The 19,506-nt window shown below is 46.4% G+C and overlaps 1 protein-coding gene across 4 annotated transcripts in view; it reads left to right on the top strand.

Annotated features, from left to right (window-relative positions):
- Positions 1 to 19,506, top strand: part of ACTN4 (actinin alpha 4) — an 896,467-nt gene that overhangs the window by 551,234 nt on the left and 325,727 nt on the right. The window lies entirely within an intron of this gene.

A 19,506-nucleotide genomic window follows, 5' to 3' on the forward strand; every position in this document is an offset into this window, starting at 1 on the left:
TGAAAGAGGAAATAGTCCTTCCTACATGCTTTCCTGATCCCAAGGACGAAGCACAGTGGGTGCTGCACTGCCTGGATGTCAGACGTGCCCTAAAATTCTACTTGGACAGGACCAAGGGCTTCTGCAAGTCGGGCACCCTATTTGTCACTTTCGGAGGCTTGAGGCCAGGCCATCAGGCCTCTAAGGCTTCCATATACCGCTGGATGTCTCTGCCATCAAGGAAGCGTGCGAGGGTCAGCACAAGCCACTTCCGGCCAACATGCATGCCCACGCAGTCTGGGCCAAGGCAACGGCCATCGCATTCCTGCGACTGTCCCTTGGCAAGTCCTAAGCAGGGCGGCCACTTTGGCCTCTCCCTCGGCTTTCTGTAAACATGACTGTTTGGATGCCGGCTCTAGATCTGATGCGCCAACGGACAGGCAGTCACACCAACCTCCCCCCCCTAATAATACTGGTGTCATTAGGCAATGTTAAATCTATTGTCGATGCGTCTATGGGGACTGAGGTGTGGTGCCGGAGGGCGGAGTCAGGGCAGCGCATGCTCCCTGGGCCGCACCCGTGCGCGCCTTTAAATTTAAAAAGGAAGGTTTTGTTCTGGTGAAAAAGGTTGTCTCCCGTCCCTTGGAAGGGATACCCATAAAGTATGGAGGAAAGGGGACTATGGACTAAGAGTAAGTTAGTCACTACAGTGAGTAACTTATAATTTAGTTGGTCCCACTAAACCAAGGGAAGAAGTCATCCCTTACAGAGCTTCTCTTGTCGATCAGAAAAAGGAGTTTCAGCACAGCAGCAGGGCCTCACTGGGCAATTTAAAGGTGCAGGAGGATGCATCAAGCTTCGTTCAGCTTCTTCGTCGGGTGTTCTTCCCAGTTGTCTACTCTGCCTCTAGTCACAAAACCCTCGCCTTTTAAGCAGGTTTCTCCCATTCATGCTCAGCCTAGGCTGTCGCTCCAACAGCGGGGTGTCTGTCTTGTAAGGACAGCCAGTAAATCAGGACTGTTTGCATTCAGGCACTTCTAGAGACAAAGGACGGAGTTTCGGGAGCCTTACTCACTTCCTACCCTTCCAGACACACTGGAGTCAGAGGCCGCTTTCAGGATGAAGCCCGCCAAAGGCAAAACGAACAAAGGGCTCAAACCTGGCTTGGCGTGCCGAGTAAAACCCAAGAGAGACCTCACAAACAGAAAATGGTGAAAAAAATAGACGGGGGGCCATTTTGACAAAATGGTCACCCATGGGTGCTATACTGCAGCTGAGGATTGAGCCTATGGTCAAAAAGCGCAATGGTAGGACAATTAAACCACTGCCACCAGCCATTTAAAGTAGTGAGGGTAACATAAAAAAATGTATGAGTAGGTAGTATAAGGGGCTACTAAGTAACCCCCCATCACTCTACATAAGTTGGTGTGTGCTGGATCTACAAAGAGAAAAGTTAAGTAAAGTCAATTTCACTTTACTATTCTTGGGAACAGTAGTTCACACAAGAACATATTTAAACCTTATGAGAAATCGAAAGGATTTCTGTGACACTGCACTAAACGTGCTGTCATCACACAAAGTAGGTGCCTATGGAGTTTCAGACTCCAAAAACAAAGGAAGCGCATAATCCAAATCAGGTCCCACTCTAGTGTTAAAATTAAAGTCCAGCAAAAGAGCGGCGGGTCTCTAAGGTTGAAGGAGAATTAGCACAGAAATGAGAATTCTCCCCAACAGAGAACCACCTAGATTTTAGAACATTTAAGTCTATCATATCCGTATGTAATTAATAGATGAATTCCATCCTAACTTTTTTTTGTGCAATCCCTACTCTGGCACTATCTTGTACCCTACAAAACTGCAAATATCGGTAGATAGATGCAATACCCTCCAGTCATTAATAGTAAAATTCATGCGTAGGGACGCAACATAATCCCTTGCAAAGAACAGCCCTACCTTCTTAAAGGGTATGAGTTCTAGACAAGACAGCATGTGTAGAAATTCATTTATTTTATTCATTAATCAGTCATAAAAAACATTTACAGAAAATCGCATAAAACATTAATACCACATCTATAAAGATTTTTTCAAATATAAACCAATCAATAATTTAAAAAACATATATCACACCAAAAAAGAGCTCACATCTTGTACATCATTTCTCACATACTCTTTCATCCCCATTCATACAAAACACCACTCGCACTTGTGCAAAGGTCGCAGTTTTGATATTTCTGTTTATAATCAGAACGCCCCATATAGTTGGGTTTGTACCTTGTTCACTCAAAAGAGTTCTATTTGGCAATGTTATTGAAAACCAAAGACAGGCTAAATGTTACAAGGTGGTTGCTCTTGAACATGTGTCGAACTACCACATTTTTTCTGTGTGAACCCAAGTTAGAGCCAACTCTGGGAAGAGTGGGCTCTATGGTAATGTCGACTCGGTTTCTGGCACCAAGAACGGCCTAAACAAATTCTGTTTAGTGCACCTCATCAGGACATAAACAGTACAAAAACAAACAATTCTTCTTATGAGAAATCAAGTTGGTGTGAATTAAACATTGTCCATTGTTCAGTGTATAATTTCTTCCACTTTTCAGGATATCAAATTGCTGTAAAGGATGTTTCCAGGAGAGCCACTTGTATCAAAAAAAGGAGAAAAGAAAGGGGAAGGGAGAGAGGGAAAAGAGTGTTTACAATCTTTCTCTACCATATCCTCCATGTTTTTTTTTTAACATCTATCCTGGCTCCTATGAACCTCGCATACTGTTTTATCATATCCATGCCCCCAAGATACTATAGGCATGGTTTGATCAGGGTTAATCCACCCACATTTTAACAAGGGAGACAATGTGCTAACTCTGACATTCCTAGAAGGGTAATGTGATTGAGTTCTGTTGGACATCCAAAACCACCACCCCCAGGTGAAAAATCAGCAACACACACATAGTAAGATAGATAAAAAAATCTCAGTTTAGAAACATAAGTTAAAAAATGAGGCTATGCTATGCTCTCGTATCCAACCTTTGGCGGGTCAAGAATCGGTGTGCATACATGTAAAATTGTTTTGATTCCAAAGTGGACTACTCTCTAAAACCAAGTGATATCATCTCATGCTAGGTTGGTAAAGCAGTATTCTCTCACCCAGACTGTATTGTGCTGACTTCCACTACACAATCTTAATGCGGTATTATCCAGGCCACACCAGATGGGAAATTCCTTCTTAAAGCTGATGCTATTTTTCTCTGTGAACACAGACATATAATATGCGTCCGTAGACAATGTTGCATCTATATTGTTGTATTGTGGTCCAAAAATTCGAACCATAATGTGACAGTATGTCACAAAGCCCCAATGTTCTTAATCGAGCTACATCATGCTTTACTTTGCAGTTGTCATTTGTCACCCATACATAGTCTTCTTCAAGATGAAAGAAATTAATGCAAGCCGAATAGTTCAAGGGGGGGTATGGCCATCGATGCGAAGGTCCCTGTCATGATCTCTGCTTCCAAAAGATCAGGACTTGCCCGACTCCCTTGGAAGCAGACCCATAACCCCGGTTCCGAGTGCTAGCCAGTCCCAATTGGGACCTTTTGGACCCTGTCCTGGCGCCAGTGGCACCAGGCTCATAAAGATGCCCAGTCCCAGCGCTGGAAGCGCCGGGCTCATAATGCTTGGGTGGACTTACCTGCAGCAGACCATGCTGCTTACTTACCTGCCAGTTGAACCCCTGATCCTCTTCTGTTTGGGACTACTTTTCCTGTTGGGTGGGGCAGGAGCCACTCCCTAGGTTCAGAACACTGGAACTCTTCTGGAAAGCAGGAACTCTTTTCTTACCTAGGCGTGGCTGTGGAAGGAGACACCTAAGCACTACAGGAGGCTATTTAAACCACACCCGATGGATGAATCTTGCCTTGCGTTATTCTGCATTCTCTGCAGCAGAACGCTCATCGTGTCTTCTGCTTCTGATCCTGGGCCTAAGGGAACAAAGGCTTACCATCCTGGAATCCAGTCTTCAGCAGCACATGTAAAGACAAAGCAAGAACAGGTTAGCACTACGGTCTTCAGTGGCAGCGCATCTTACCTGGTCCATCGGCTGTCACCAACGCCTCGCGCTGCATTTCGGCATCTGAAAGACAAAGGCTTACCTACTCTTCGCATGCTCCGGAGGTCTTCGCACTGCATTCCGGCATCTGAAAGACAAAAGCTTACCAGCTCTTCGCAAGCTCCGGAGGCCTTCGGCGCTGCATCCCGCATCTGAAAGACAAAAGAAGGTGCGTTTAAAGACATTGGGCAACTTTATTACTCACGTGCCATTACTCCTTCCCACGCCGAATCCAGTGGGTATTCCAGCACCCTTCAGCTTCTCTAAAGCTCCGAACTTGTACCTGCAAGATAAAAGGGACAGTTAGTGCGCATGGTGAAGCAGGCTACAAGCGCTTACTTACGTGCTTCCAGGCGCTTCTATTCCTCACGCGGGTTCGATCCTCAACTCTCATCAGCCCGCCATCCGCCATCGCCGGAACCCTGCAAAACAAGAGATATCATTACAAAAGACTTTTAAGACATTTGAAGTGCCCAGAACTTACCGTTCGTGCAGTTAACGACGGACAGCAGTCCTCTGAGGTCAAGAGGCCTGCACCCTTATCCAGTGAAGAAACTGGTTACGGCACCCTGCCCCGAGGCAGATGGAGAGCTCGGCGTTCACTTACCTAAGGTGAGGGTGTTAACCTTTGGGGTTCTACAGGAGAAGAGACAGGGAAGAGGAGAGAGGCACCCAATAACCCCAGTTCATTAATCCCATATTTTCTATCTGCAGACATCTTACTCTTCGAGTCAGACATACAGTGCACAGAGGTCCAGCCCAAAGAGCCAACCGTGTGTTACACATCACCTTTGAAGATACGGCATTCACCCAGTCAAGACCGGCGCCTCTGCGGGAATCAGTTGAGCGTTACAGAACGCAAAGCCTATCGCAAAACTCCCACCCAGGCGCTATGGAAACCTCGGATACCGACCAGCTAGCCCAGTTACTTGGGGAACTAAGAGCAGAAGTGCATGCAGCCCGTCAGGAAACGAATGCTCTAAGAAGGGAACTGATTATTTCCAAGGAGCGAACAGACGATCTCGCTAGACAATTGCTACAGTCACAAGCCGGACAAACTCCGTTACCCGCATCAGGGGCAAATCTTCCTTCAACATCCTCTACGAACCCAGTGCAGATCAACCTACCTGGGAATGTACCTCTGGCTCCGCCCGAACGATTTTCTGGTGACCCAAAGAGGTTTGCAGTATTTATTAATCAGTGCTGGTTGCACTTCTTATGCCGGCCAGCAGCCTTTCCAACTGATCAAGCTAAGGTAGCTTTCGTGCTTTCGTACCTTAGTGGCAATGCGGCAGACTGGTCGATCTCTCTAGTTAATCAAGATGATCCGGTTCTCCATGATTTTCAAGCTTTTCAGCTCAGTATGGAACAACTGTTTGCAAGACCATTCACAGGGGCAGGCCTTGGACAATGAGCTCCTTTCATTGCGACAGGGTAATCAAGACCTTTTGGCTTATATTGCGTCTTTCAACAGACTGATAGTGGAAACTCGATGGCCTGAGGACAAAAGGATTACGCTGTTTTATAGAGGTCTACGTGGAGAGCTCAAAGATGTGTTAGCCCAAGTAGTGAATCCCCCGCAAGACTGTTCGGACTATATTGACTTAGTCGTTCAAATTGACCACAGACTACAGAACAGGAAGGCCGATCGTTCCAAGTTTGATGCTCGAGTATTTTCCAAACCACCAACTCCTACCAAAGGAGTAGACTCCGGGGAACCCATGCAAATAGGGGGCCTGAAAGGACCACTAACACAAAAGGAGCGGGAAAGGAGAAAACAGCTGCAATTATGCCTCTATGGCGGAAACTCGGGGCACTTTCTTCGAGACTGTCCGGTGAAACCAGCCAAGAAGGCAGTAGGAGCTGCAGTTACCAGGGTCACAAACTCTGAGCAGGGAAACAACCTCGCCCGACAAGAATAGAGGTCCTCTTGCCGAGCGTTAAAACCAGTTCTGTGACCTCGCATTTCGTGATACCTATGGTCCTCATTAGCCCTGAACATCCGGATCGATTACATGCGATTGAAGCTTACGTCGACAGCGGTGCCATCGGCAATTATGTGGATCATGAAATGGTTTTGAGGATGAATCTGACTTTGTCCAAAGGCTGTAAAGGACGTCATTACTACGGTGGATGGTACGGAGATAGCCTCCGGACCAGTAACGCATACCACCCAAGAAGTGACGCTAGTAAGTCAAGATGGACACCATGAGAAGATCGTGTTCGATGTGATCAAGGCCCCTCAGTTCCAGATTATTCTAGGAATTCCTTGGTTAGAGAAGCACAATCCTCAGATCGATTGGCGAGCAAGAACGGTTCAGTTTCCAGAATGTGTCTCTACTTGTCACCCTCGACCTGGTGTTGCACTGGCAGCAATTTCCTCGGAGGCTCTTCAGTTACCTCCTGAATACCTAGAATTCCAAGATGTTTTCCGGAAGGATCAGGCTAACTCTCTACCTCCTCATAGGTCTTATGACTGCCAGATAGACCTGATACCTGGATCTACTCCTCCTTGTAGTAGAATTTATGCCCTCACCGAGCCTGAGAATCTTCACCTCCGACAATACCTGGATCAATACCTAGCGAATGGGTTTATTCGTCCTTCCAAGTCCCCTGCTTCCTCAGCTTTGTTCTTCGTTCCAAAAAAAGAAGGGGACCTAAGAACTTGTATAGATTATCGCGCCCTGAACCAGATCACCCTTAAGAATAGATATCCGTTACCTTTGATCCCTGAACTCCTGGACCAAGTCAGAAAAGCATGCATATATACAAAGCTGGATCTTAGAGGAGCCTACCACTTGGTACGAGTAAAAGAGGGCGATGAATGGAAGACGGCCTTCCGCACCAAGTATGGGCTATTTGAATATCAGGTCATGCCCTTCGGACTTTGCAATGCCCCGGCCGCCTTTCAATATTTTATGAACGATGCCCTCAGAGAGCTCATGGATGTGTGTGTTGTTTACATTGACGACATCCTCGTTTATTCTTCATCGGAAACTGAACATCGGAAACACGTGAAAATGGTCCTCGAGAGATTGCGTCAACACAAACTTTTCGCTAAATTGGAAAAATGTGTTTTCAACGTGACTGAAGTTGAATTCTTGGGATTCATATTATCACCTAGCGGAGTGCGTATGGATTCAAAGAAGGTCGATGCAATTCTCAAATGGCCATCGCCATCCTCCGTAAAAGGTGTTCAAAGCATGTTAGGCTTCGCTAACTTTTACCGCAGGTTTATCCCCGAATTCTCTCGAATAGTCCAGCCCATCACCGCCTTGTTAAAGAAAAACAAACGTTTTGAATGGTCTACCGAGGCGGAACAAGCTTTCCAGAATTTGAAGACTAGATTTATCTCTGCACCGATCTTAAAACATCCTCGCCCAGAACTCCCCTACATCGTTGAAACTGATGCTTCGAGCCTTGCCATGGGGGCAGTTCTATCACAAAAGGACCCAGTAACCAATCAGTTGCATCCCGTGGCATTTTGGTCCCGCAAATTCTCGCCTCCTGAAATCAATTACACTATTACTGATAAGGAACTTCTAGCTATCAAGTCCGCCTTTAAGGCTTGGCGGCATTATCTTCTGGGGGCCCGACACACCGTTACTGTGATTACAGATCACCGAAACCTGCAATATTTGAAAACCGCAAAAGCTCAATCCTCTAGGCAACTCCGTTGGGCACTATTCTTTGCCGAGTTTGACTTCATAATTACCTATCGACCTGGTACAAAAAACGGTAAAGCTGATGCCCTTTCTCGGATGGGAGTGGAAGAACATTTGATCAATCCTAAACCTGTACCTATCATTCCCGAACAAAGAATTCTAGGTGTAATCGCCACACAATCCATAGAGGAAGTTAAGGATAAAGCCAGGCTACTGGTAACTCCAGCAGACATACAGAATTGGCATCTGCAGGGAAAGGACTTTACGGTGACGGACAACCTATTATATTTCCAAGAACGGTTATACCTGCCCAGCACAGATTTACAGAAAAAGGTAATCTCTTGTTATCACGATTCTTTAATGGAAGGACATCCCGGTATGACCAAGACCTCGGAAAAGATCAAGCGCTACTTCTGGTGGCCGTCTTGGAAAAAAGATATCAGAGACTTTATAATGTCCTGTGGAGTATGCGCCCAAAACAAGAGTCAAAAGGAAAAACCAGCCGGCCTCTTACGCCCTATTGACATCCCGCCTCGCCCTTGGCATACGCTTTCTATGGACTTCATCACCGATCTACCTCCATGCTCCGGATACAATACGATCCTAGTAATCGTGGACCTATTCTCCAAGATGGCGCATTTCATTCCACTCAAAGGCTTACCAACAGCAGCAACTCTGGCCCGAGAATTTCTCGAAAACATCGTCCGACTGCACGGTGTTCCTTCAGTTCTAATTTCAGATCGAGGTAGTCAATTTATTTCTCATTTTTGGCGAAGTTGCTGTCAGTCGGCTCAAACTGATGTGAGACTTTCGACCAGCCACCACCCTCAAACCGAGAGGACCAATCAAACTCTGGAACAGTATTTGCGCTGCATGCTACAACAAACTGAAAAAACTTGGAAAGATATCCTTTGGATAGCCGAATATGCCTACAATAACTCTGTCCACTCGGGAACTGGGAAGACCCCGTTTTTTCTTTTATACGGTAGTCACCCTCGAACCTCAGAGTTGGATCCACTCCAAGATCTTGGAACACCAGCAGTAGACCACCTGCATTCTACAATCACCCAAGCCTTTAAGGAAGCCGTTTCTCACCTTCAAAGGGCTAAAGAACAATACAAGAAAGGAGCAGACCAACATCGGAAGGAAGCCCCCCAATATCAAGTAGGAGATCAAGTCTGGTTATCCACCAAATATCTACCTCTAAAAGGACCACGCACATTCAACCCAAGATACCTTGGTCCCTATTCCATCACTACCATAGTAAATCCAGTAGCGGTCAAGTTGGACTTGCCCCCTCACATGAAGATACATCCGGTCTTCCACGTCTCTCTATTAAAACCCGTGCAACCTCAAACCCGACTAACTACATCTCCAAAACCTATTCTAGTTGATGGAGAACTCGAGTTTGAAGTCAAAAGCATCCTGGATTCCAAAATCTCCAAATCTAAACTATTTTACCTGATTGACTGGAAAGGCTACGGTCCCCAAGAAAGATCCTGGGAACCTGCAGAATATGTCCACGCGCCTCGTCTAATCAAAAGATTTCATCGAACATTTCCTAACAAGCCCAAACCCCCGGAGAAGCCCGATTTGGGAGGGGCCTTGAGGGGGGGTGCTGTCATGATCTCTGCTTCCAAAAGATCAGGACTTGCCCGACTCCCTTGGAAGCAGACCCATAACCCCGGTTCCGAGTGCCAGCCAGTCCCAATTGGGACCTTTTGGACCCTGTCCTGGCGCCAGTGGCACCAGGCTCATAAAGATGCCCAGTCCCAGCGCTGGAAGCGCCGGGCTCATAATGCTTGGGTGGACTTACCTGCAGCAGACCATGCTGCTTACTTACCTGCCAGTTGAACCCCTGATCCTCTTCTGTTTGGGACTACTTTTCCTGTTGGGTGGGGCAGGAGCCACTCCCTAGGTTCAGAACACTGGAACTCTTCTGGAAAGCAGGAACTCTTTTCTTACCTAGGCGTGGCTGTGGAAGGAGACACCTAAGCACTACAGGAGGCTATTTAAACCACACCCGATGGATGAATCTTGCTTTGCGTTATTCTGCATTCTCTGCAGCAGAACGCTCATCGTGTCTTCTGCTTCTGATCCTGGGCCTAAGGGAACAAAGGCTTACCATCCTGGAATCCAGTCTTCAGCAGCACCTGTAAAGACAAAGAAAGAACAGGTTAGCACTACGGTCTTCAGTGGCAGCGCATCTCTTACCTGGTCCATCGGCTGTCACCAACGCCTCGCGCTGCATTCCGGCATCTGAAAGACAAAGGCTTACCTACTCTTCGCATGCTCCGGAGGTCTTCGCACTGCATTCCGGCATCTGAAAGACAAAAGCTTACCAGCTCTTCGCACTCTCCGGAGGCCTTCGGCGCTGCATCCCGCATCTGAAAGACAAAAGAAGGTGCGTTTAAAGACATTGGGCAACTTTATTACTCACGTGCCATTACTCCTTCCCACGCCGAATCCAGTGGGTATTCCAGCACCCTTCAGCTTCTCTAAAGCTCCGAACTTGTACCTGCAAGATAAAAGGGACAGTTAGTGCGCATCGTGAAGCAGGCTACAAGCGCTTACTTACGTGCTTCCAGGCGCTTCTATTCCTCACGTTGGTTCGATCCTCAACTCTCATCAGCCCGCCATCCGCCATCGCCGGAACCCTGCAAAACAAGAGATATCATTACAAAAGACTTTTAAGACATTTGAAGTGCCCAGAACTTACCGTTCGTGCAGTTAACGACGGACAGCAGTCCTCTGAGGTCAAGAGGCCTGCACCCTTATCCAGTGAAGAAACTGGTTACTGCACCCTGCCCCGAGGCAGATGGAGAGCTCGGCGTTCACTTACCTAAGGTGAGGGTGTTAACCTTTGGGGTTCTACAGGAGAAGAGAAAGGGAAGAGGAGAGAGGCACCCAATAACCCCAGTTCATTAATCCCATATTTTCTATCTGCAGACATCTTACTCTTCGAGTCAGACATACAGTGCACAGAGGTCCAGCCCAAAGAGCCAACCGTGTGTTACACATCACCTTTGAAGATACGGCATTCACCCAGTCAAGACCGGCTCCTCTGCGGGAATCAGGTGAGCGTTACAGTCCCCGAGTGTTCTGCCAATTTGGTGTGTAAATGGGTTTGTTGCACACTGTTAGTGTCATCAAACACTGTAAATAGAAAGGGAAAACAGATGGGAGAACAATTAGCATAAAGACTTCGAGAGCCGTGCGTGAAGTAAAAAGAATGTGTAACACAAGTCAATGGTAGGGAGCACACCCATCATTTGGGTTTTGAATTTCAAATTTGTGAAATGTAAGGAAAATCCAATACGATTTTCAAGAAACGGGATGGCCGCGCACCAGCCGTGAGAGGAGTGCTCCCAGGGAAGCAGCAAACCAGTTGCTGCCCCCCAGGGAGACCCACTCACCACAGCAGCCACGGCACACGGTCGGGGCCGTCACAAGACAAATCCCGGCTGAGACCAAATCGTCTCCCTAATCAAGTTTGACGGAACGGGTGGCTAACACAAGCGTTGCTCCCTGCCCAATGGCCGCAAGGTGTAACACAGTTCTTACTTAGTAAACTCGTCAGCATTCCCGATCCGCTGTGCACAGTCCGTGTTCATCTGAATCCGCCTGGTCTTAGTTGTCGCTTCCGGTGTGGAGACGCTATTTACATGAATCACAACACCACCCCCGTGTGTCAGCTGTCGCTGACGTGAACTAGGGGCCGGAGCAAACTCTGTGTTCAGACTACTATCCATGTTGCAAACGCCGACTTAACTGCCAACACGTCGCCCAGGAGCCCATTGCTGCCAAACAACTCATATACAGTTCTTTCAAAGGTGATTTTCTAAAAGGGACCCTGAGGATGCCCAAATGGAAGTGGCATGATGTTCAATGCCCATATTGATGATACTGGTACAAGTACCACAGAGGTAGTGAATGCATCCGGAAGGGGAAACTTGAGAAAACCTCATGGTCAATCATTAATTGCAATCTTGTACCCCACACAGGTTCTTGCATACAAGGGCCACCTCATTCTCTACAACCAGATGCTGTGCTTTGAGAGCTGTCACTTTTGTTGTGCTGTGGATAGTACAGCTCCTCTATCAAGTGATCCTACACCTTCTTAACCAGGCAGGATATTGCAACATTTATGTTTTAGATTTCTTTATTGCATTTGTTCAATGAAAATGTGACTCTCTAACTTGAAATTCTACAACACTGGCTTGAGGCACTCGCAGAATGGTCAATTGGAGTTTATTAAGAACGGCTTGTTTCTAACTTGTTTTCTTTTTCATGTCTTTTCACACTTAATTTGTCAAATCGTTGAGCTTTTCTACTTTAGATGTAGCATTTTTTCTCCATCTTGGAATCTTCATTAAAATGCAGCCTCTAGGGTATTGCTGTATGCCTAGTGGAAACCTGAAAAAGAATTAAAAAACTAAACTCTGTTCTTTAAACTTAACATTTTAAAATTTACAGGCTTTGAATGACCTTGGAAAAGGAGTACACCACCCTTTTAAGGCTGGCAGCCATTCACCCCAGTAGGCACGGCATGAGACATGCTGCCATTTGCAATTTTCAGCCAAGTCCGAGACATCACAGAATATGGAAGGGACTTATTACATTTCACTTTGTGTCCACTTGACAATTTGTCTGAGGTATCCTCGGTTTAAATCCTGTGCCAAATGTGTTCTCAACATTTTAAAGTAGGATGAACATGGAGTGTTTTGAGCCTGCCATTTCGTTTTAAACTGATTTTTAATATTTTTCAACAAATGAACCGCGTCAAGTCTGTAAAGATTTAATTCGGCCATATAAAAGGAGGCTTATACAGCATGTGACTATTACTGTTAAAAATGTCATTCAGCTACCTAACCTAATGCTTTTAGAAGTGGTTCCATCTTATAACAAGCAGGTCAAAATAAACTGAGACCTAACGAAGCAACAAACTTTTATGAGTAACACCATTCAATCCACATTATTTTGATTGGGGACGGTCGTTGGTGGAGTTTCCCTCAAAGACTACCAACAGGTGATACTCTAACTATCCATTGGTATACAGTCCTAAACTCTTAGAATAGGTCTGTTCTACCAAAAGGTTTAGTGGAATGGCTGAGCAGCCAGATTTCTTAACAGCAGGATGTGAGCTGTAGGTAACCACAATGAACTCAGTAAATACATAGGCCCTAAGAAACTCACACACTTGTAGTTATAGTAAAATAGACATTTATTTTATATAGACAACGCAGTTGTATTTAGGTAAGTACTATTTCAACTAATCAACACATTAGGAAGCATGATCAATACTTAAGGTGAGTAACCAATAGGGAAATGTATAGTTCATGAACGCAGTTCAATGGAAAGTAAAATCACTTGTTAGTCACTCCGAAAATGTTCTGTTGTAGGAATAAAAGGGTTCAGCAATGGCAGTTCAATACTTTCAAAGAATTTTAATACTTTTCAATGGGCTCAAGGATTCAGTAGGCCATTCCTCACTAGGTATGAGTTCTTCAAAGCCATATTGGAGGTGCAACAGGTAAGGCACAGCAGCAGAAAAGGCAAAGGATTCCTTGGTTACAAGTATGATGCTTTTGATGGTCAAAAAGGTTTCAGGGACCTTGTGAAAGGCTCCCTAAAGGCACACAAGCATTAGGCCTGGACGATCAGTATGGGTGAACACCCAAACACTGCAACCGGCACTCCAGCAACACAGTAGCGACTAAATGACGTTGAGTAAGTACTACCCAGAGTCCCACGGTACCTGAGGAGTGATGAAGATGCAGCTGTATTCTTTCACGGTGCAGCAGAGATGTACCCAGTCTACTGTTCCTTGGCCGTAATGACGAAAGGAGGGACTTTGGAAGGGATGTTGCAGCAGCAGTCGAAAGAAAGACTCTGAGCACAGAATTCTTTGTACTCTCATGTCTCTTTGCAGTTCCAATGCCTTTTCACAGATTCAAAGAATGAATGTTTAACGCCCATTCAATCCGCCCCAATCCTACGCTCCTGCACTCTGGTGAGGGGTCTTGCCTCTGGTGGTCCAACTGGAGCTCACAAATTCAAGGAGGATTTGTTCACGGGAAGACTATGCACTGCAATTGGGTTGGAAGTCCCCTGTTATTGGCATTCTGCAGCCCAGGAAGGTCAATGCATGTCAAGGGATGGCTCGTTCTGCAGGTAGTCTTCTGGTAGCTGGTCCCTCCAGCCAACGGAAAGGATTTGTCCTCTTCTGAGCTCCTCTGTCGATTAGAAAACTGGGTCAGGAGAGCAGTGGTCTCATTGCGGTTGCTTGAAGGGGCTGCAGGCGTCGCATGTCATCTTCTTCAGATCTTTTGTTTCAGCGGTTGACTTGCCTTCTGCCTCAGGCACCTTACCATTTTTATTAGGATTCCACACTCCTCCTCCTCTGTGCAGTCTACAGAAAGGGGAGGGTGGCAATGCAATAAGGACAGCGAGCCACGCAGTGGGAACTGGTTCCTTTCAGGCACCCCACAAGACAAAGGATAGCAGCTATTAGGGATCCTCCTATGCTTTCTGTCCTCGCAGACTTTTAGGCAAGATTGTATGCCGTACCCTGTGGGGGTACACTACAACAACCCTAACCTCCTGGCAATAGGAACCCAACCTTTGGTATAAGGCTGTACTACACAGGTTGGTAGCATGTTGAGCAGCCAGGCTTATTTCAAGAGGGGTCAATGTGAGCAGTAGGGGAGTTGCACAGAGATTCACAGTGACCAGTATTCAATTAAACTCTTAAACACAAGGTTTCATGATTAAACAATTATTAATGTAAGTCAGTTTGAATAAGCCTTCTTCAGAAGGGGGCAATATAATAGTAACACACACATACACTCCAAAATACACACTTAGTTTCTCTAAATCAGCAAGTACCCATTTGGGATGGCACACAGAGACTTCCTACACCCATAGGTGATTAAATAGCTAGGACACTGTGGACATTAATATATTACTGTTGTATTTAGAGCAGTACTTAGGAATATGTCAAAGAAAATGGTTATTAGAACACAACAAGAGATTACACAAATATCCTGAAGCAGGTAAGTACTTTTGGTAACCCCCAATGTAAAGTAAGCTAACCCTTTCCTGGAAGGAAGACAATACACACAGGCAGAGGGAAGAAGAGGGAGTCAGGCCAAAGTCAATTGGGCAAAAGTCTAGGTGAGCTGAAGCAATTCTTGCAGGTAGGCAAAAGTCTTGCACAATGTTTTTGAAGTTTTTGTAGAAAATAATAAATCAAAGCAGGGCCTCAAGCTGATCGGCTTGTGAGGTTAGAGAAGCTGATAGCAACTCTACAGCAGCAACCAAGACAAGTCTCCACCGAAGAGTTAAGTTCTCTTAGACTTTACAGTACCTTTTGTTTAGAAGAAAAACTGTTCCAGCTGGCTTCTGTTCCTGTGCAGCTCTGCAGATCCTTTGTTCCTGGGCCTCAGCTGTAGGGACAAGAGGGAGGACGTCTGGAGTACTCCTGCACTGCAATGGGACGATCGGCGACAGAAAAGGACGAACGTGGCACTTCGCGGTTTCAGCTCCTCACGTTTCAGCAAATAGCACCACCACGGACTCTTGGCTATTGAGATGGGCTTTCCTTGCATTTGCGGTCCAGCACTCTGAGGTGCTCGGGCCCGGTCAGTCCTGCTTCCTGGGAGTCCGGAGGATCTTCCTGCAGCTCTTGGCCAACTTAAAAGCAACGCACAGGATCTGGTGTTCCTCTCTCTAGCTCTTCGGTTCCAGCAGCAACTGCAGTGGAAATGCACCCAGCTTCGAGAGGATGTCCAGGTGGCTTACTTTGGAGTTGATTAGTCCCACCAACTCAAGGGGAGAAGTCGTCCTTGCAGGGCTTCCCTAGTCGAGACGAATTTGGAACTTCAGCACAGCATCAGGGCTTCACCGGGCAAACCAACGGTCCAGGAGTTGCAGCAGGCTGCTCTTCAAAGTTTTTCTTGGGATTCCTTTGTCCAGTGGTCGACTCTGCCTTCCAAACCAAAAAGCCTCACCTTTTATGTAGGGTTCTCCCATTCATTCCAGCCTAGCTGTCAATCACCCAGCAGGGTGCCGGACAGCCAGCTGGCCAATCAATATTCAGTCTGCCTGAGAGCTCACTGAAGGGATCTCATTCTCAGGTTCGCCTCTGGCACCAGAAATATACAGGATGCTGAGCAACCTCAAAGTCGAAGGCCGGGCGATACTAGGCACTCTGGAATTTGGTGACTATCTGCAGAATGTCTTGATCCCTCATCTCGGGTAGCAACACTTTTCCCAGGGATGCATCCAAGACTGCTCCAATGAATAGGAACTTTTGAGATGGTATGTGAGACTTCATGAAGTTGAGGGAGAAGCATGTTTGGGAGAATTCTCATAAATGTGCTAATTCCCTTCACCTTGGAGACACCCAGCAACTTTGCTGGATTTTGGGGACTTTATTTTTTACCTGGAGAGAGTGTGACCCTTTTTCCCACTCTATCATGTGTTTTGAAATGTGTTTTACTCTTGTGTTTTCTTTGGTTATGGAGTCTAACCAACTCCATAGGCATCATCTTTTCATTTGTCACACAGCACCCTCAGTGCAGTGGCACAGGGAAACCTTTTCGGGCTTTCCCAAGGTTTAAATACCTTCTCTGGGATAAACTACTGTTTCCCAGAGCAAGTAAAGTGAAATTGACTTTACTAGTCTTTTAAATTCCTAGACCCAGCACACCCTATATTACAATAGAGTGCTGGAGGGGTTACTTACTATCCCTGGTGTCTAGATACTCATGTAGCAGTCAAATGCTACCCTTTCCTCTCAGAATGGCTGGTGGGAGTGGTTTTACAACGAACTACCATGGTTTTTCCCGACCGTACGCGCCGGTAGCGTAAATCACAGGAGCCATATTTTTCAAGATGGCGCCTGAGCCCAGTCTGTAAAAACTGGTCCCGGTCTTCTTTGATCACCATTTCTTTGTGGAAAGGTCCTTCTAGAGTTTTGCTCTGTGCTCCAAACCAGGTTTGGTCTTGTTCATTCGCCTTTGGCGGGCTTCAGGAGTGAAGACTGCCTCTGGCGCCTGAGTGTCTGGGCTGGGCAGGAAGTGAGGGAGGTGCCCGAACCTCCCTGTGCTTAGTCTCCTAGGAGACCCAAATGCACTCTGTGGTGATTGGCTGGGTGACTGTCCAGCAAGGACAGCCACCTTGCTGGGTGAGTGACAGGTAGGCTGAAATGAATGGGAGAGAACTGAATAAAAGGCGAGTCTCGTGACTTCGAAGGCAGTGACGACCACTGGAACGAAGGAACCGAAGAAGAGCTTGAAGAGGACGGCTGCTGGAACTCCTGGATCGTTGGTTTGACCGGTGAAGCCCTGCTGCAGGTCCGAATCGCCATTTTCACATCGACTGAGAAGCCCCTGCAAGGACGACATCTCCCTTTGAGTTGGTGGGACCAATCAACTCACAAGTAAGCCACCTGGACACCTATCTCGGAGCTGGTTGAATTTCCTCAGAGTTGCTGCAGGAAACCGTAGAACCTGGGAGAGGGACACCAGTTTGTGTGCTTTTACTCACACACCGAAATTTAAGTTTGCCAAGTGCTAGCTTTTGGACCGCTCCCCGTGCAGTGCATGAGTCCCCAGACATCCTCCCTCTTGTCCCCATGACTGAGGCACAGGAACAGCGAGATCTGCAGGAACTGCCAGGGAACAAGTCTTCAGTGGCATCTTTTTCTTCATTGTAAGGTACTGTAAAAATAAGACTGAGTACTTAAATCTCGCGGTGAAAGTGCTTGAAACTTTTGCAACTCGCAGGCTTGATCAGCTTGTGACCCAACATATGATTCTTCTTTTTAAACTACTTCCAAGAACTTGCTGAGACTTTACAGTTTACTTACCAGAACCGGTTTATCCTATCCAAGACTTTAGCCCATTGACTTTGCCTAGCCTATTGAATTGACTCTTCTGGTGAACTCCAAGTATTTGCACTGTCTAAGAATAATTGTAACCTTTCATGTTCTAATAATCTTTGCCTTTTACTCCTCTTGAAAAGTTTCCTGAAATAGTATTGAAGTATATTTGTGTGTGATTATATTGCTATATTGCCTCCTCATTATCAATGTTTTATAACTGACAGATAAATTAATAAGCATTTATCAAAGAAACCTTGAGTGTAAGCGTTTATTTGAACACTTGTGATTGTAGACATCTGTGTAACGTCATTACTGCTCACATTCCCCCTTGAGATAAGCCTGGCTGCTACGCTCCACTACCAAAACTGTGTAGTACAGACTTATACCAAAGGTTGGTTTGCTTAAACATGTAGTCCTAGTTGTGTGTAGTGGTCCCAAAGGGTACTGCATACAAACTTTGCCTAACAAAGCCCAGTCTGTGAAGGGAGTGACAGGTGGATCTGAGATGTTGCAGGGCCTGTTCGGGGGAACTGGCCTTAATCAGCCAATCGTCCAGGAAGACGTGAATCCAATTGTAGGGGTAGACTTGAATCCCCACTTTCCTGAGACTTGAAGCCACCACCACCACCATCATTAACTTGGTGAAAACCTTTGAGCGGAGGTCAGCCCAAATGGCAGAACTCCAACTGATAATAAGAACCGCCAACAGCGAACCTCATGTACTGTCTGCGCGTGTGATTGATTGGCACATGAAAGTAAGCATCCTGAATTTCCAATGATACCATCCAGTCTTGAAGTTGGAGGGCCTGAAGGATCTGAGAAAGGGTAACCATCTTGAACTTGTCCTTCTTGAGGAGCTTGTTCAAGTCTTTTGGGTCCAAGATGGGTCTCAATTCTCTGTCCTTTTTAGGAAATTAGAAAGCACAGGGAGTACCAACCCTTATTCCTCTCCGCTGCAGGTTCAGGTTCTATAGCACCTTTCTCTAGCAGTGTTAAAATTTCCTGCATAATTAGCAGGTCTGGAACTTTGAAAGAGCTGTTCCCTGGTGGATAACTCTGAGGCTTTTTTAGAAAGGGAAGGCCGTAACCCTGGGCAAGTGTTTCCAATGCCCATGCATCTGAAGTAATGCCTTGCCATTCTTTCAGATGCAGTGAGAGTCTGCCTCCCACGGGAGTCTTGTTAACTAAGACCTCAGAGGTTTTGAGGCTGCTGTAGCAGTGGCTGATGGTAAAGCAGCCGCTGCCTGGGCCTCTTCCCCGTCCACCACAGGGAAATCTTTTCTGACCTCTTTGATTGGACAGTCCTCTCTTCCCCCTTCCAACTGAGGTGTAAAAGCGAAAGGACCTACTCCTCCAAGGTGTGCCGGTGGTGTGGTTTTATGTCTGTCTAATAGCAACACCAAGGGACTTTGCTGCTGCTTTAGAGGTCTGCAATTTCTCCATGCTCTAGTTAGCCTTGTTACCAAATAATTATGTGCCGCAAAGGGCTTGTTAAGCAATCTGGATTGCACATCTGGAGCAAAATCGGACTTTCTTAACCAGTCAAATCTGCGCAAAACGTTTCTAGGTGCAATGGACTTGCTGATGCTGTCAGCTGTGTCGAGACCTGCCTGGAGGGATTCGCACATTACATCTTTCCCATCCTTGACTAGATTTAAAAATCTGTATCTTTCCTCCCCTTCGGGGATATGATCAGCTGCCATTGCTACACATTCCCAAATAGAACGAGTGAATCTGGCCAACGTGGACATAGCATTTGCTGACTTTAGGGCCATACTTCCCGCAGAGAAAACTTTCTTGGCCCAAGCGTCGTATCTCTGTCTGGGGGAATAGTCAGCATGCGTTCTGTTTAGAGGTTGATGTGGCAGCAT

This window comes from Ambystoma mexicanum, chromosome 2p, assembly GCF_040938575.1.
Source record: "Ambystoma mexicanum isolate Mex_15411 chromosome 2p, UKY_AmexF1_1, whole genome shotgun sequence".
Lineage (NCBI taxonomy): Eukaryota > Metazoa > Chordata > Amphibia > Caudata > Ambystomatidae > Ambystoma > Ambystoma mexicanum.